General features: G+C 41.2%; 1 protein-coding gene across 1 annotated transcript in view; it reads left to right on the top strand.

Moving 5' to 3' along the window:
- The window catches only part of AP1M1 (adaptor related protein complex 1 subunit mu 1), a 39,551-nt gene extending 25,979 nt beyond the window's left edge, over positions 1-13,572 (top strand). The window contains exon 10 of the mRNA XM_043502833.1: positions 13,543-13,572. The gene's annotated coding sequence lies outside the window, so the exon portion shown is untranslated. The remainder of the gene's footprint in view (positions 1-13,542) is intronic.
- The last annotated feature ends 1,365 nt before the right edge of the window (positions 13,573-14,937 follow it).

Here is a 14,937-nt window from a genome sequence, read left to right as displayed (position 1 = left end):
TTTCACTTAAGATTGTTAAAAGCGGCATTTTTTCTTCTGCATAGTAAAGTTTCAAAGCTGTATTAAGTCAATATTCAGTTGTAAACTTGAAAAAAAAACCCTAATGTTTTGGTCAGAACATTTTGGAGTTATGAACAACTTCCATTCCCAAGGAGTTCATAAGAGGTTCTACTGTAACAGGAAATCCTGACTTGCCAGGAGCTTCATGTGAGAAGTGAAAATAACCTAAAAATCATAGAACTTATGCATCCGATGAAGTGAGCTGTAGCTCACGAAAGAATTGCTCAAATAAATGTTAGTCTCTAAGGTGCCACAAGTACTCCTTTTCTTTTTATGAATATATAGTGAGTGAGCAACTGTATTAGACAAGTCACTGTTCACAGTGGTGCCTATTTGCTGTGAGGTCCATACAACGTTTTGTGCTTTCATAATGATTTGTAGCCCTCAGAATTTTAATATTAATGACCTGGCCTTTTCAGCTATGAACTAGGGAAGTCTTGTCTCCATTTAAAAGAGCAGGAAGCAGAGGTACTGAAAGGTGATGGCACTCTAGAACCTGCTTTGCAAGAGAGCAATTTGTTTCTTTAAAGGAGCATATAGGGGCATTCTACTGTTGATTACTTTTCATGTGTGAAAATTCCAAACACGCATATTCACAGTGGAGGTTCCAGGTGGAAATAATCAGGCCAGATTTCCTGTCCCTCTTGGGTGACTCTCTGCTCAATAGAGCTTAGGGCACATATTTGCATGTTCATATTCCTCCAGTTCCTAGTGCTCTCTGCAGTTCTCCTTAGAGGATAGATATTTCCAATTTAATAGCTGGCCATGTGGTCGATCTTCAGCGGGAGGGCATTTACCAAATCCTAGCATTGTTACTTGCCTATTTCCATTGAGGAAGGGATCAAGCTATACAAGTATCTCAACATCCTTATTGTGGAACCCTCAGTCTCCCAACAGCTGGTAGCCAGGGACAGGGTACCCTTGTAGCTGCCTCACAGGGGTTCCCCCACCCCAAAAACTTCCCCATTTGGTTATAGTCCAGAATACCTATCTATGGATTGCTTTAATCTCCTAGTACAGTTTTCCATTCCTGCTGAATGCTCAACTGCCAGTAAGACCATGTACACCTTCCTCAGTCAGAAGCATGTAACACCTTCACAGATGGCATAGATTTAGTTCGACACCTCACACAACTAAATCTTTGGTGTTTGAAGTCTTTTCCTCTTGTTGATACATGTTTCCTCCTTATTTCTCTGTCAGTTTCTCTGTTTTTACAGGGGGCACACTTCTCCATCCATATTTTCTTTCCTTCAGCCTGGTTCTCACTCTCCTCCCTTCCCTCCCACAGTATTGCTATCAACAAGTGTTGTCTACTCCTGTCTTGTCTCACTCTGCTGCCCCACTCACTCTTGGCCCTCCAGCTTCCTCTGTGGCTTGGCCCTCCAGCCATGTCACTAAAGTCCTCCCCTTCTAGGGATTTCAGGGTCTTTCCAGACCTGGTGGCTGGCTGGCACCTCTTACACCCTTGCCACTCCCCCACAGCTGGTAAAGGAACCCACCTCCACCCTGGGTTCCATCCTAGAGACCCTAGAACCATAATCCCTAGGCAGGTCTACCTCTTGCTGTTGTTTCCCTGGGCTTCTTCCTGCATATCCAGCCTCTAACTCCACTCAAGGAGTAGTAGCCCTTCTCTCTGCACCCAGCTACCGGGCTTTATACAGGCCCTGCCTGTTCCTGCACAGGTGAGCCTGTCCTTAATTAGCTACCTCCAACCTAAATCTCCCCTGCTTGGCGCCTAATTAGCTGATTGGGCCCACCTTCCCTAATTCAGCTCTTGCAGGGTTAGTGTGAGGAGTCCATCCCATCACAGATGCCTCCACTTCATGGACAGCGAGCATGGTGAAACATTCATTTCCAACGTTTGTAATGGCTACTGTGATCTGGCTACTACCTTATTTGATTAGCAACTGGGTCTTTCAGCTTCTCAAGATGCTTCTTCTTTGGCTGTAGGGTCCTATTAATGTCATAATAAAGTAGTCCTACATCCTGTGGCTACAGTTTTGTCTGCCCATTAATCCACTGTCCTTGGATGGGATAGAATTACTGGTAGCTTGCATGTAGCCAGTTCTACCTATGAATGGCACATGTACAGAACCATACATGAGATGCTCACATGTTCGCATGTCATCTGTTCTAATTGGCCTGAATTGTTTAATTTTAAAAAATCATAAATGTTGCTCTAGCAAGCATGGTGGGCTAGACCACCTATGGTGAATGACATTTTGTGGCTTAAAAGAGTAGATCTGTGTGTAGTTGAGGTAATTAAAGCCAGATGACTTTCTGGTCAGCTTGATGGCTGTTTAGAGCTGGAGAGTTCTGTAGAATTTATAGGAAAGTAATGTGTTAGTCTCTGGCTTCCTGATCGTTCACCACTCACACCAGTCTGCAGTCAGTTTTATTCAATGATTTAACTCTACTTATTTTCTGGTGTACAATTCAGCTCTAGCCTCAGGCACTTAGTAGGTCATTGCTTTACACCCGCTAGAATAATCATAGGCCTTTCTTGAATGTGCCCTGCTTCTTGCCAATTTACAAGCTTTAACATTTAAGATGGATACAAACATGCCATGGTATTAGTAAGCTCCTTCTATTCCACAGATCAGGATTTAAGATTTGAAATACTTACTAAAATTATTTTTAAAAGCTAGTTCTGCACTTTTTTGAAACTGCTGGAGCCACATCTCATAATCCATGTTGTGAAGCTATTTGGCTTTCTCATCTGTCTGAATAATCCCGAGACTTCCATTTTACAGAAATTATTACAAACTATGGCTGGTGTTATTCTTCACCCCGGTTTCTAGAGTCTTAGTTTAGAGTCCAAAATCCTGAAGTCTGGGGTGAGTTATGAAAGAACTGTAGGGTTGTCTTCAAGTCAGTAGTAAACAGTGCTAAACAGCCTATTTGACAGAGAGGCCTCATGTTGCTATCAAGCTGGCTGTGTTCAGGGCTAGACCTACAGATGCACTTTCTCTTGTACCTTAGTTTGGGTTTTCAAAAATTTCTATAAAAAGCATGGAAACTTTGTAAGACTCTAGAATTATGACAAGTAGAATTCTGTGCTTAACTCACTAGTCAATATAAAACTATGCCAGGCACAGCAGTCTCAAATGCTTTAAGATAAAACATGTCCCATTTCCAGAAAGTTAAGCTGTTTGATGAGGGAAAAAAACTCCTTCCTCTTTACTGGAAAACCCTGGTAGCTGTGAGGCAGTAATGTGTCCTGGCAGAGTTGGTGCAGGAGGTAGAATATGTACAGTAGTAGGACAACGTATCTACCGGGTTTCAGAGTAGTAGCCATGTTAGTCTGTATTCACAAAAAGAAAAGGAGTACTTGTGGCACCTTAGAGACTAACAAATTTATTTGAGCATAAGCTTTCGTGAGCTACAGCTCGCTTCACCGGATGCATTCAGTTTTTCCACTGTTAGTCTCTAAGGTGCCAAAAGTACTCTTTTTCTTTTAACATATCTACCAGACACCTCAATATTACACCAGTGTGTTAACTTCAAATTGCCCTACCGCCTGCTTTGGAAAAGGTTTGTTATCTCCCAGCAATTCCATAACCTTTCTCCTTAAGGTTCCCAGCTTACCATACTTGTGTTTGGGCTATTTAAAGTCAGTGGAAGAGGATCAGTGACATACATTTAAAGGAAGAATGTATGTTTTCTGATTTAGAAGGTTGTGGCTGTTTCAATATTGTCTTGTAGAGTTCATTAAATAGAATTTTTAACAAAAGTAAATTTCTTACCTATTAAGTCTTTGAACATGATTTCTAAATTTTATATCTTAGTCTTCACTCTGGCACTTGATGAAGTGAGCTGTAGCTCACAAAAGCTTATGCTCAAATAAATTTAGGTACCACAACTACTCTAAGGTGCCACAAGTACTCCTTTTCTTTTTGCGAATACAGACTAACACGGCTGCTACTCTGAAACTCTGGCATGACTATACTTCCTATACCTTTACCATTCACTGATTTCCCCTTACCATTGACACTCCTGCTTTTCTAGTACCTGACAGTGGTAGTACATCTAGACAAATACTAGAGGTCAGCAAGAGCAAAGGAATACATTTACCCATGTAAAATGATACAGAACTACATTGCCCGCTAGGGGACTGTGCACACACATTATTAGATGTAAGTAGTTAAATACTTCCACAAATATTAATTAATCTAATGCTTTATGAAATGGGGGCTCTGCCTGAGTATGAAGGTGTGCCCACATGGAACTGATTGCAAGATATGTATCTTTAGTGGATGTCCCTGAAGTTTTCTATTTGTAATATAGGGTATGCCTACACTGCCCCCAACCCCCATGCCTTCCTCATCTAATTTATAATGAAAAAGGGTTGTCAATCACAAGGAACTCTCTCTTTTCCCATCAGCCCCCACAAGTGACTAAGGAACAACAATGACCTAGTCTGCATCCAGTCCTTTGTAGTCATCCAGATATAGGATGGGGGAGCAAAGGGAGAAACTAAGGGTGGGGTCTGAGAGGGGCTTAGAGGACCCACTGTCATCACAAAGCAAACTCCCAAAGGAAATATTTAATTTTAATATTTAAAAATGTTTTTCATAAAGCAAAATGTAAAAGCCACGATTCTCCTCTCGGTCCTTCTTTATGTTTTGGCTTCATTGTCACTCCCAAAGCCTACCCTTGATTCTCTTAAACCACCTCAAGCTCTCCCAGCTCTTCCCATACCTTCCAACTGAGCTATAATAAAAAATAATTGAGCCACACTAAAGAAAATCAGGTACTGTGTCAGCAGCAATTGCCTAAAATATTGGAGTTTTGTGTTCAGGACTGATCTTCCATCACCACAAAGATCCAGCAGAAATGGAGACTGGCCAAAGTGACACAACAAAATTGATTAGCACGTTGGAAATTCATAACAGGAGAGTTGGAAAGATTGGGACTATTCTCTTTAGAGAGATGATCAGAGGGAATATGATAGGTATATAAAATAATTAATGGTGTAAAGGTAAATCAGCCGCTTCGGCTTAACTTTTCTCAAAACACAAGCACAAGGGAGCATTCAATTAAATAGAAAGGCAGTAAATTTAAAACTGGTAAAAGGAAATATTTTATTTTATACAATGCATCACCTCTCTTCGTTATTCAATTTAAGTAGTACTGGGATTTGCCAGTGAAGTTTCTGCTTGATTTGAAAGCTACTTTCATGGTCTTTTCATTATTCAAGCAGAGTTCCTGTACGTTCTGGCCCTTTCTGATTAATTTCTGACCAATAGCAAGTGACTATTTGCAGAATGAGTGTTTATTTTCTGTGTGTTTAGTTATTAAAGCAAAAGCACCAAGACAGAAGTGCTTCCAAATGTTGTGAACTTTACAATTGTTAAGGTTTCTGAGAGGTCACAAAGGTCCCAGATAACATTAGCAACTAAATGCTATGTTGTCCCTTTGCGCTATCAACAGGAAACATCTTTAACAGCACAGGAACTACAGCTTTGTAATTGGCTTGGTGCAAGAACATGACAGTATTTTTCTCATCCTATCAGGAGTCAGATATTTTGGGAGCTGATATATAAAGCACACAGCACATAGTGTCTTTTGAACATTGGGAACAGGTTAATGTGGGAAATTTAGTGGTGCTTTGCTATTTTATTAGTTGTTGTAGTTGTAAAGGGGATTATTTTCTCATCATGCATTGTTTAGGCTGATATTTCATCACAATTCATACATATTTACGACATTTTTGCATGTATATGCATGTATGATTAGATATACTTAACACTAAGAGAAAGCTTTTAAAGAGATATTTTGCAAATAACTAGCTACAATAATTAATTCAAATATAGAAGTCCTTAGTCATTCCTTATCAAAATGCCCATTGACTTCAAAGGTACAGAATTAAGCTCCATATAAACAAACTTCAGTAACTTTCTAAATTATAGAACTTCATATGTGTGATGGACTCAGGTACTGACCTAGTAAGAGAGTTATGCTGTGATATGTATATTCAAAGGAGCAGTCTCTGTGCTAGTCACTAATGTTCAATTAGTGAATGAAAAAGTTCAGTGCAAATACAACTCACTTTAAAGCAAAGCAAATGGTATTTAACTGGTGCAGCAAAGAGTTGAGATGGAAGAGTGAACAAAATTACAGTTAATGTTCTGCTCAGAGCCAAACCTTTGCTGGATATTACAAGCCTCCCTTTCCCCATTTGCTAAAGTGTATTTTCCAAGGCTTCCTTTGCTGATTGGATCAGTAGCAACTTCAGCTACCTAATAAGAAAAATAATTCATACTAGCACTTAAATGGCCAATCCTTAGCTAATCAGTCAGTTCTGTCCATTCATACAGGATGTGACTCATCTTCGATTTTGCACTCTAATCTTATAATGAAGTCAAGTCACATGGAAGGCAAGATCAGGCCCAAAGTGCTGACTATGGATTCCCTTTCAGTGTGAAATGCTTTCTCCTCTGAAGTAACTATCTGAGATCACTGTGGTATTAAAGACATGGCTGGGTAAAAAATAGATCCTGATGAGCATAATAGAAAAAATTGTAATAGCTGGAAAGCTGTTTTTAAACTTTCCTATAAAATGATAGATCTAGTCCTACAAACCCTTACTCAAGTGATTAGTCCTGTGGCTGCTATTTGCCTATTTTTATACCATACCTAACATCGTAGCAGCTAATCCTGAATTCTCATGTAAGTAAGGATTGCTCTGATGTGAACAGCTTCTCAGGACTGGGTTCCCTGAGACCAATCCATGTTGATTTTTTAAATGTCCATAATCTTTATTACAGTTTATTCATAAATAGCTGTCACTTTATTTCATTAATGTACAATATATGTTTTGAACGGCTGATGCTGAGTTCGGCAGAGCTGGATAGCAGGATTGGTTGTGGGCTGTAAGATTAAGTGGCACACCACCAAGCAGGTGAGGGTCTTATTTTGATTTTAAGCATGTCCTCCCCTTGCAAAAACACCATGGGAAGTGATATTCACATAATTTTGCAAATTTGCTTTACCCATAGATTATGCTATCGTCTTAACCCAGCATAATGCAGGGTGCCTGATCCCATGCTGATGGAAAGGCAAGGTGTCTGCCTAGCCAGCACTGCCACAAAAAGTTGTGGTACTGATTTGGTGGGGGCATAGCCATGGTCCTACTGCTAGATTCTGTGAGCTGTGTAAACTGACTGATTCCACCTTAAATTTTAGAAGCTAAATTAAATCCAAACAAAAGTGCATTGTATCAAGCACCCAAAAGTCAGAGACATCTGAGATTTGTGGTTATCAGCATCCAAGCCGAGATCCACAAACATGGTCCATGGATAGAAAGTAGCTATTCACAGATTTGCAGGGCTCTAGATATAAAATTTGGCTTTGCATCAATCTGTGATCCACAAATATGGTCTGCAGGTATAAAATGGATATCTGCAGATTTGGAAGGTTCTAGTTATTTGCAGTGTGTTAAGGTGACCACATTTCACAGATGGAATATTTTCAGAGAGCAAAACCCTGTTTTGCTTAAACATGCCTGTGTAAGTAAATCTCTCAAACCTAGATGCTGTTCAGTATAGCTGAGTTAAGATTATAGGAAAAACATTAACATTTTGAGCTGCCTGACTTTTAAGTGCTTGATTGCACAAACTTAATGAGTACGTAATAACATCAGTGTTAAAATTCTTTGTGTGATGTTTTATGACAGCATGTATGAAGGATGCCAGATAAAGAGAAACTGATTTTGCTTCTTGCAAAGAATAACTGTATCTTGTCAATGTTCCACATTTCAAAACCCAAAGGGTTCATTCGCTTCACTCTTTCCTTCTCATTCTTGATTTCTGTCCCCTTCCTCCCTTCTTACTCACGTCTCCAGTTGATTTCCAGGCTAAATACCTCACTCACTGGTTTAGAAATTTTTTGTAAAAGTAGCCATGCAAATTTATGAAACAAGGATAAAGCAAAAGCCACAAATTTTTCACTGTTGGCAGCACCTCCGTAGTTGATACCCAAAGGAGTTGGGTTCATGTCCTTCTCATTGAGAGCTACACAAGGAGACACGCTGAACCTGCCTCTCCCTCTCCCACACAAAAAAGGGACTAGATGCCACCACAGCTCCTTTTCTTCCTGCTCCAAACCTCATGGAGACCTTAACACAGGTCTGGGGTCTTCACTGGATAAGGGATGGAGACAAGGTAAACCAGGGCAGGAATAGGCAAGCTAGCACTGGGACGGGGGGCCCACACATTGTCCCCTTTTCAGCTCTATCCCAGAAAGACAACACTGCCTTGGGCTGTATTACCATTTCCATGTAGCTTTGAGTATGTGACATAAGGGTAACAATGCTTCAGAGGAGGGATGGCAGCAGAGGGCCTCCTCATGGATTGGACAGATCCCTTTGGATGCAAGCAGCTGACTGGTGAGTCACCAGGTCTTGGGTAGGCCCTGCAGCTGTTCGGGTAGGGGAGCGGAAAATTCTACCCACTCATCCACCAGGCTGATGTGTGAGGATTTCCACAAGGAGATCCTCACAGAGATCACTTCCCCCAGCCTTTTGCCACAGGACAAGTTACTCAGTTCCCTGGCTACCAACATTACACATAGCCACCAAGGCAGGATTGTTAATGTTAGATGGTTTTTGTTTCTTATAAGCAAATTTATTAAGGCAAAAGATCCAGGGTCACATTCACCAAATCTCTGTGTTGTGCGACCTTTTATCTACTAAGGCTCCTACTGGGTGTAGTGGTGGGGCACCTCCCAGAGGAATGAAATTACTGGCTAGTGAAGTGTGATGCTAAGGCCCTCATTAGTTTCTTTGTGAGGCACTGTGTCCAATGCTGGGCACTGTCTTCCAGGAAGGAAATTATTGCCCTGGTGAGGCTACATGGAAGGGTATTTTCCTGGAAGGTCTGGAAACACCTGCCTTACAGTGAGAGATTTATGAAACTCAATCTATTCAGTTTATCCAAGCAAAGGGTAAGAGGGTGACTTGACCACTGTCTAGATGTCCCAACATGGGGAGAAGATTTCTGGTGAAAGCTATATCTTGGAGGTAAAAATGTGTAGGGCTCAAGGGAGAATTGCCAAATGTCAACCAGATTTAGACATTTCAAAGGAAATTAAAACAAATAGAGGTTCTTTAGCCATATAAATAAAAAGAGACTAAGAAGAGAACTACATAAAAATTAAGAAACTAGTTAAACAGAAATTAAAAGGGTGAAATGCCTGCAAACTGCCTGGTAACTACTTAAAAACACCATAATAGTGGTGTATATAAATTAAATGTATACCCCAAATTTAAAAAAAACCCAGAAGACTAAAAAAATAAATGCCACCATACTAAACAGCAGAATAAAAGAGCCCGTGTGAGGCAAAAGGCATCCTTTTAAAAATTGGAAGTCAAATCCTAGTGAGGACAATAGACAGGAGCATAAACTCTGGCAAGTCATGTGTGAAAGTATAGTAAGGCAGGCCAATAAAGAATTAGAAGAGCAACTAGATAAGGACACACAAACTAACAGCAAAAATATTTGTATGTACAGCAGACTCAGGAAGCCTGCCAGTCAGTAGGGCCACTGGAAAACTGAGCTGCTAAAGGAGCACCCAAGGAAAACAAGGCGGTTGCGGAGCAGCTAAATGAATTATTTGCATCAGCCTTCACTAAAGAAGATGTGAGAGTGATTCCCAAACCTGAACTGTTCTTTATAGGTATCAAATCTCAGGAATTGTCCCAGCTTGAGGTGTTAATAAAGAAGGTTTTGCAATAAATTAATACATTCAACAGTAATAGGTCACCAGGACCAGCTAGTATTCACCCAAAATTCTGAAGGAACTCAAATGTGAAATTGCAGAGCTACCAACTGTGGTAGGTAACTTATTGCTTAAATCAGCCTCTGGACCAGATGACTGGAGGGTAGCTAATGTCATGCTGATTTTTTAAAACAGGATGCAGAGGTGATCCTGGCAGTTACTGGCAGGTAAGCCTAACTTTATTACCAGGCAAGTTGGTGGAAACTATTATAAAGGACAAATTTATTGGACACATAGGTGATCACAATATCTTGGTGAAGAGTCAACACAGTTTTAGTAAAGGGAAATCATGCCTCACCAATCTATTAGAATTCTTTGAAGGGCGGGGGTCAACAAGTATGTGGACAAGAGTGATCCAGTCACTATACTATACTATACTATACTCGGACTTTCAGAAAGCCTTTGAAAAAGTCCCACATGAAAGGCACTTAAGAACACTAACCAGTCATGGCCTAAGAGAGGAGGTCCTCTCATGGATCAGTAACTGGTTAAAAGATAGGAAAGAAAGGGTAAGGATAAATTATCAGTTTTTCACCGTAAAGAGAGCTAAATAGCAGGGTCCCCCAAGGCTCTGTACTGGGACCAGTGTTGTTCAACATATTTGTAAATTATCTGGAAAAGGGGGTTAACAGTGAGGTGGCAAAATTAGCAGATGGTACAAAATTAGTCAAGATAGCAAGTTCAAAGCTGACTGTGAGAGTTACAAAAGGATCTCGCAAAACTGGATGATTGGGCAACAAAACAGCAGCTGAAAGGCAATGCTAATACGTGCAAAGTAATACACATTGGAAAACATAGTCCCAACTATACATACAAAATTATGGATTGTGTGTATGTGTGACTACAATAGCTATTACCACCCGAGAAAAAGATCTTGGTGTTATAATGAATAGGGCCCTGAAAACATCTGCTGCAGTGGCAGTCAACCCCATGCTTTGGCTGTCCCTAAACCTTCAACTGCCAGAAGGTGGAACTGGACAACAGGGGATAAATCAATTGAAATTGTCCTGTCAGTTCATTCCCTCTGAAGCCTTTGGCACTAGCCACTGTCATAAAACAGGATACCAGACTAGATGGATCATGGTACCACATGAGAAAATATTAATTAAACTACAGAAGATAGGGATTAGCACAGATATTGTAAAGTGGCTAAGGCATTGGCTAAAGTGGAGCAATGATGGGTTGTGCCAAAGAACTATCAGGCTGGAGGGAAATTACTAGTGAGTTCCTCAAGGATCTGTTTTTGTAATAGCTCTTATTAAATATTTTAATTAATGACAGTGGCATAAAAAGTAGGAGTATGCTAATTAAATTTGACAGTGACACAAGTTGGGAGGCATTGTAAATACCAAGGAGGATCAAAATATTATACAGGAAGAATTAGGATGATGTAAGCAATAGAAATGGGATGAAATTTAATAGTACAATGTGCAAGGTCATGCTTTTAGGGACTAAGATCTGTGTGTTTTAGTCAATCGTAGGATGACTATGAGTCATCACTATGATGAAGCCATAAAAAAGGCAAATGCAAGCCTAGTATGTATCAGGCAAAGTATTTAATGTAGAGATAGGGACATATTCATGCCATCATAAAGGGTAATAGTAAGACATCCTCTGGATTACTTTGTACAATTCTGGTCACCCCACATCCAAGAAAAATGAAATCAAACTGTAGCAGGTGCAGAGAAAGGCTACTAGGATGATCAGAGGAATGGAGAGCCCATCTTACAAGAGAAGATTAAAAGAGCTTGACTCTTTTAGCTTAGTAAAACAAGGCTCAAAGGGGCTATGATTGTTCTCTATAAATACACCAGGGAAGGAAAACAGCTATTTAAACTAAAGGATAATGTTGGCATAAGAACAAATGGGTATAAACCGGCCATGAATAAATTTAACCTGGAAATTAAAAGGCTTCCAACCATCGGAACAATGAAGTTCCAAAACAGCATTCTAGTAGGAATATTGGGGGAAAACAACCTTACTAGATTTAAAATGGAGTTTGATAAATTTGTGAACAAGATTATATTATGAAGTTGCCTGTGATAGCAGAGTACTGGACTGATGACCAAGAAGGTCCATTCCCATAGGCATCAATTTTCCCCAGCACCAGTGGGTGCTTGCACCCCCATACCCCTGCCCCGACTCTACCCCTTCCCTGCCCCATTCCAACCCCAGGTGAACTGGGGTGTGGGGGTGGAGCAGGGAACTGCCAGTGGGTGCAGAGCACCCACCAATTTTTCCCCATGGGTGCCCCAGCCCTGAGCACTCATGCAGTCGGTGCCTATGTCCCTTCCAGTCTTATGTCCTATATTCCTATGTGAGGCAGGATGTCAGACTAGATGATCAGAGTGGGCCTTTCTGGTCTTAGAATCTCTGAACAATCCATTCTAAACATTTCTTTTTCTTTCAGTGACCCCTAGATTAAGTTATCTCCCCTTGATACAAGCAAAGCTCCTTGAGACACATCTGAAGCTTCCTGCTGGTGTCCTGGAGTATCCACAGCAAACCATCTAGAAGACAGTCAGTGAGAGCAGAGCAGAGCCCAAAAACCAGAAGTGAACAAGCAATTCACAAAGATGGACAGTGCCAGCTTTATTTCTCTCACCAAGAAACAAATGCAGCAAGAATAGCATCTGCTCAGAGAAAAGTCTCAGCTAGACTTCCTGCTTGAGCCAAGAATTAGAGCAGAAGGGAGAATGATGTAAAGAAGGTGTTACATGGGAGAGATGATGTGTCTGTGCTTGTACCAGGCCCCTGTATTTGCAGCACAATTGGTCAAATGGGGAAATCTTCTGCTGCACAACAGCACTTGGGACAAACAGTCCAGCTGAGTAAGTGGGGCAGTTCCTGAAAATCTCTATGTTGTGTTTCTACCTGTTGCTGGAAATATTTCCTCCCTTTCCTTTTTGGCAGAGGACTCTAGCACCACGTATGCTCATCTAGACTTCTGCTACACATAAACCTGCTTTGTCAGAGACAGCAACAAGCCAGAGAATTGTGGCACAATATTGTAGAATATCTATTTTTTTGTGGTTATAATTCTTTCCCCTTACAGAAGTATTTAGAGATAATATAATTATCCCTGTAGGATAGCACTTGTTAATAGTGCCTTTTTCCTGAGGCTCTCTAAGCACTTAACAGCCATTTCGTAATTACACACCTGGGAGAAAGGTTAGTGGTGGTATTATCATTGAGCAGATAAGGAACCATAGATATTGGAGGGAGGAGAAGTGATTTGCCAAGGCCACATAATGAGTTAGTGGCGGAGCAGGGACCAGATCCAGAAATCCTGACTTCCTTGCCTAACTCGCTAGACTCATCTTTCTCCCAGAAGCTGTGTGGCCCAGACAAGAGGTTCTAGGCTGGAATTCCTTGTGACTTTCCCAGTTTAAAAATATTTACTCACAAAGACAGAACTAGAATCAGGGAAGAAGAGGAATAATTGAGTATGAAGAAGTTAAATAGTCTAATTCTTGGCACCTCCAAACAAAAGATATAGCAAGGTGAGACTTATAGGCACTGAGGGTGTCACCCACCTTTTGATGGTATTTCAGCTCTTGGCCCCTCACCGTATGTCTGAGCTGTCTCATGAAGAACAGGAGAGTAGTTAGCCTTGCAGGGCTTGCAAGGATAGTGGTGCAGATGAGACAGAGCAAGTATCCATCATCCCTGGTTAGATTCTGTCTCACAGAACTTGCACAGGTTTCAGAGTAGCAGCCGTGTTAGTCTGTAGCCGCAAAAAAAAAAGGAGTACTTGTGGCACCTTAGAGACTAACAAATTTATTTGAGCATAAGCTTTCGTGAGCTACAGCTCACTTCATCGGATGCATGCTGTAGAAAATACAGTGGGGAGATTTTATATATACAGAGAACATGAAACAATGGGTGTTACCATACACACTGTAAAGAGAGTGATCAGGTAAGGTGAGCTATTACCAGCAGGGGTGATGGGGGGGAACTTTTGTAGTGATAATCAAGGTGGGCCATTTCCATTAGTTAACAAGAACGTGTGAGGAATGGGGGGTGGAGGGGAGGGAAGGAAATAAACATGGGGAAATAGTTTTATTTTGTGTAATGACCCTCCCAGTCTTTATTCAAGCCTAAGTTAATTGTGTCCAGTTTGCAAATTAATTCCAATTCAGCAGTCTCTCATTGGAGTCTGGTTTTGAAGTTTTTTTGTTGAAGAATTGCCACTTTTAGGTCTGTAATCGAGTGACCAAAGAGACTGAAGTGTTCTCCGACTGGTTTTTGAATGTTATAATTCTTGACGTCTGATTTGTGTCCATTTATTCTTTTACGTAGAGACTGTCCAGTTTGGCCAATGTACATGGCAGTGGGGCATTGCTGGCACATGATGGCATATATCACATTGGAAGATGCGCAGGTGAACGAGCCTCTGATAGTGTGGCTGATGTGATTAGGTCCTATGATGGTGTCCCCTGAACACATATGTGGACACAGTTTGCAACGGGCTTTGTTGCAAGGATAGGTTCCTGGGTTAGCGGTTCTGTTGTGTGGTGTGTGGTTGCTGGTGAGTATTTGCTTCAGGTTGGAGGGCTGTCTGTAAGCAAGGACTGGCCTGTCTCCCAAGATCTGTGAGAGTGATGGGTCGTCCTTCAGGATAGGTTGTAGATCCTTGATGATGCGTTGGAGAGGTTTTAGTTGGGGGCTGAAGGTGATGGCTAGTGGCGTTCTGTTATTTTCTTTGTTGGGCCTGTCCTGTAGTAGGTGACTTCTGGGTACTCTTCTGGCTCTGTCAATCTGTTTCTTCACTTCAGTAGGTGGTTATTGTAGTTGTAAGAATGCTTGATAGAGATCTTGTAGGTGTTTGTCTCTGTCTGAGGGGTTGGAGCAAATGCGTTTGTATCGTAGAGCTTGGCTGTAGACAATGGATTGTGTGGTGTGATCTGGATGAAAGCTGGAAGCATGTAGGTAAGCATAGAGGTCAGTAGGTTTCCGGTATAGGGTGGTGTTTATGTGACCATCCCTTATTAGCACCATAGTGTCCAGGAAATGGATCTCTTGTGTGGACTGGTCCAGGCTGAGGTTGATGGTGGGATGGAAATTGTTGAAATCATGGTGGAATTCCTCACGGGT

This window comes from Dermochelys coriacea, chromosome 25, assembly GCF_009764565.3.
Source record: "Dermochelys coriacea isolate rDerCor1 chromosome 25, rDerCor1.pri.v4, whole genome shotgun sequence".
Lineage (NCBI taxonomy): Eukaryota > Metazoa > Chordata > Testudines > Dermochelyidae > Dermochelys > Dermochelys coriacea.
Note: the sequence above shows the minus strand (reverse complement) of the source record. Positions and strands in the feature narration are given on the sequence as shown.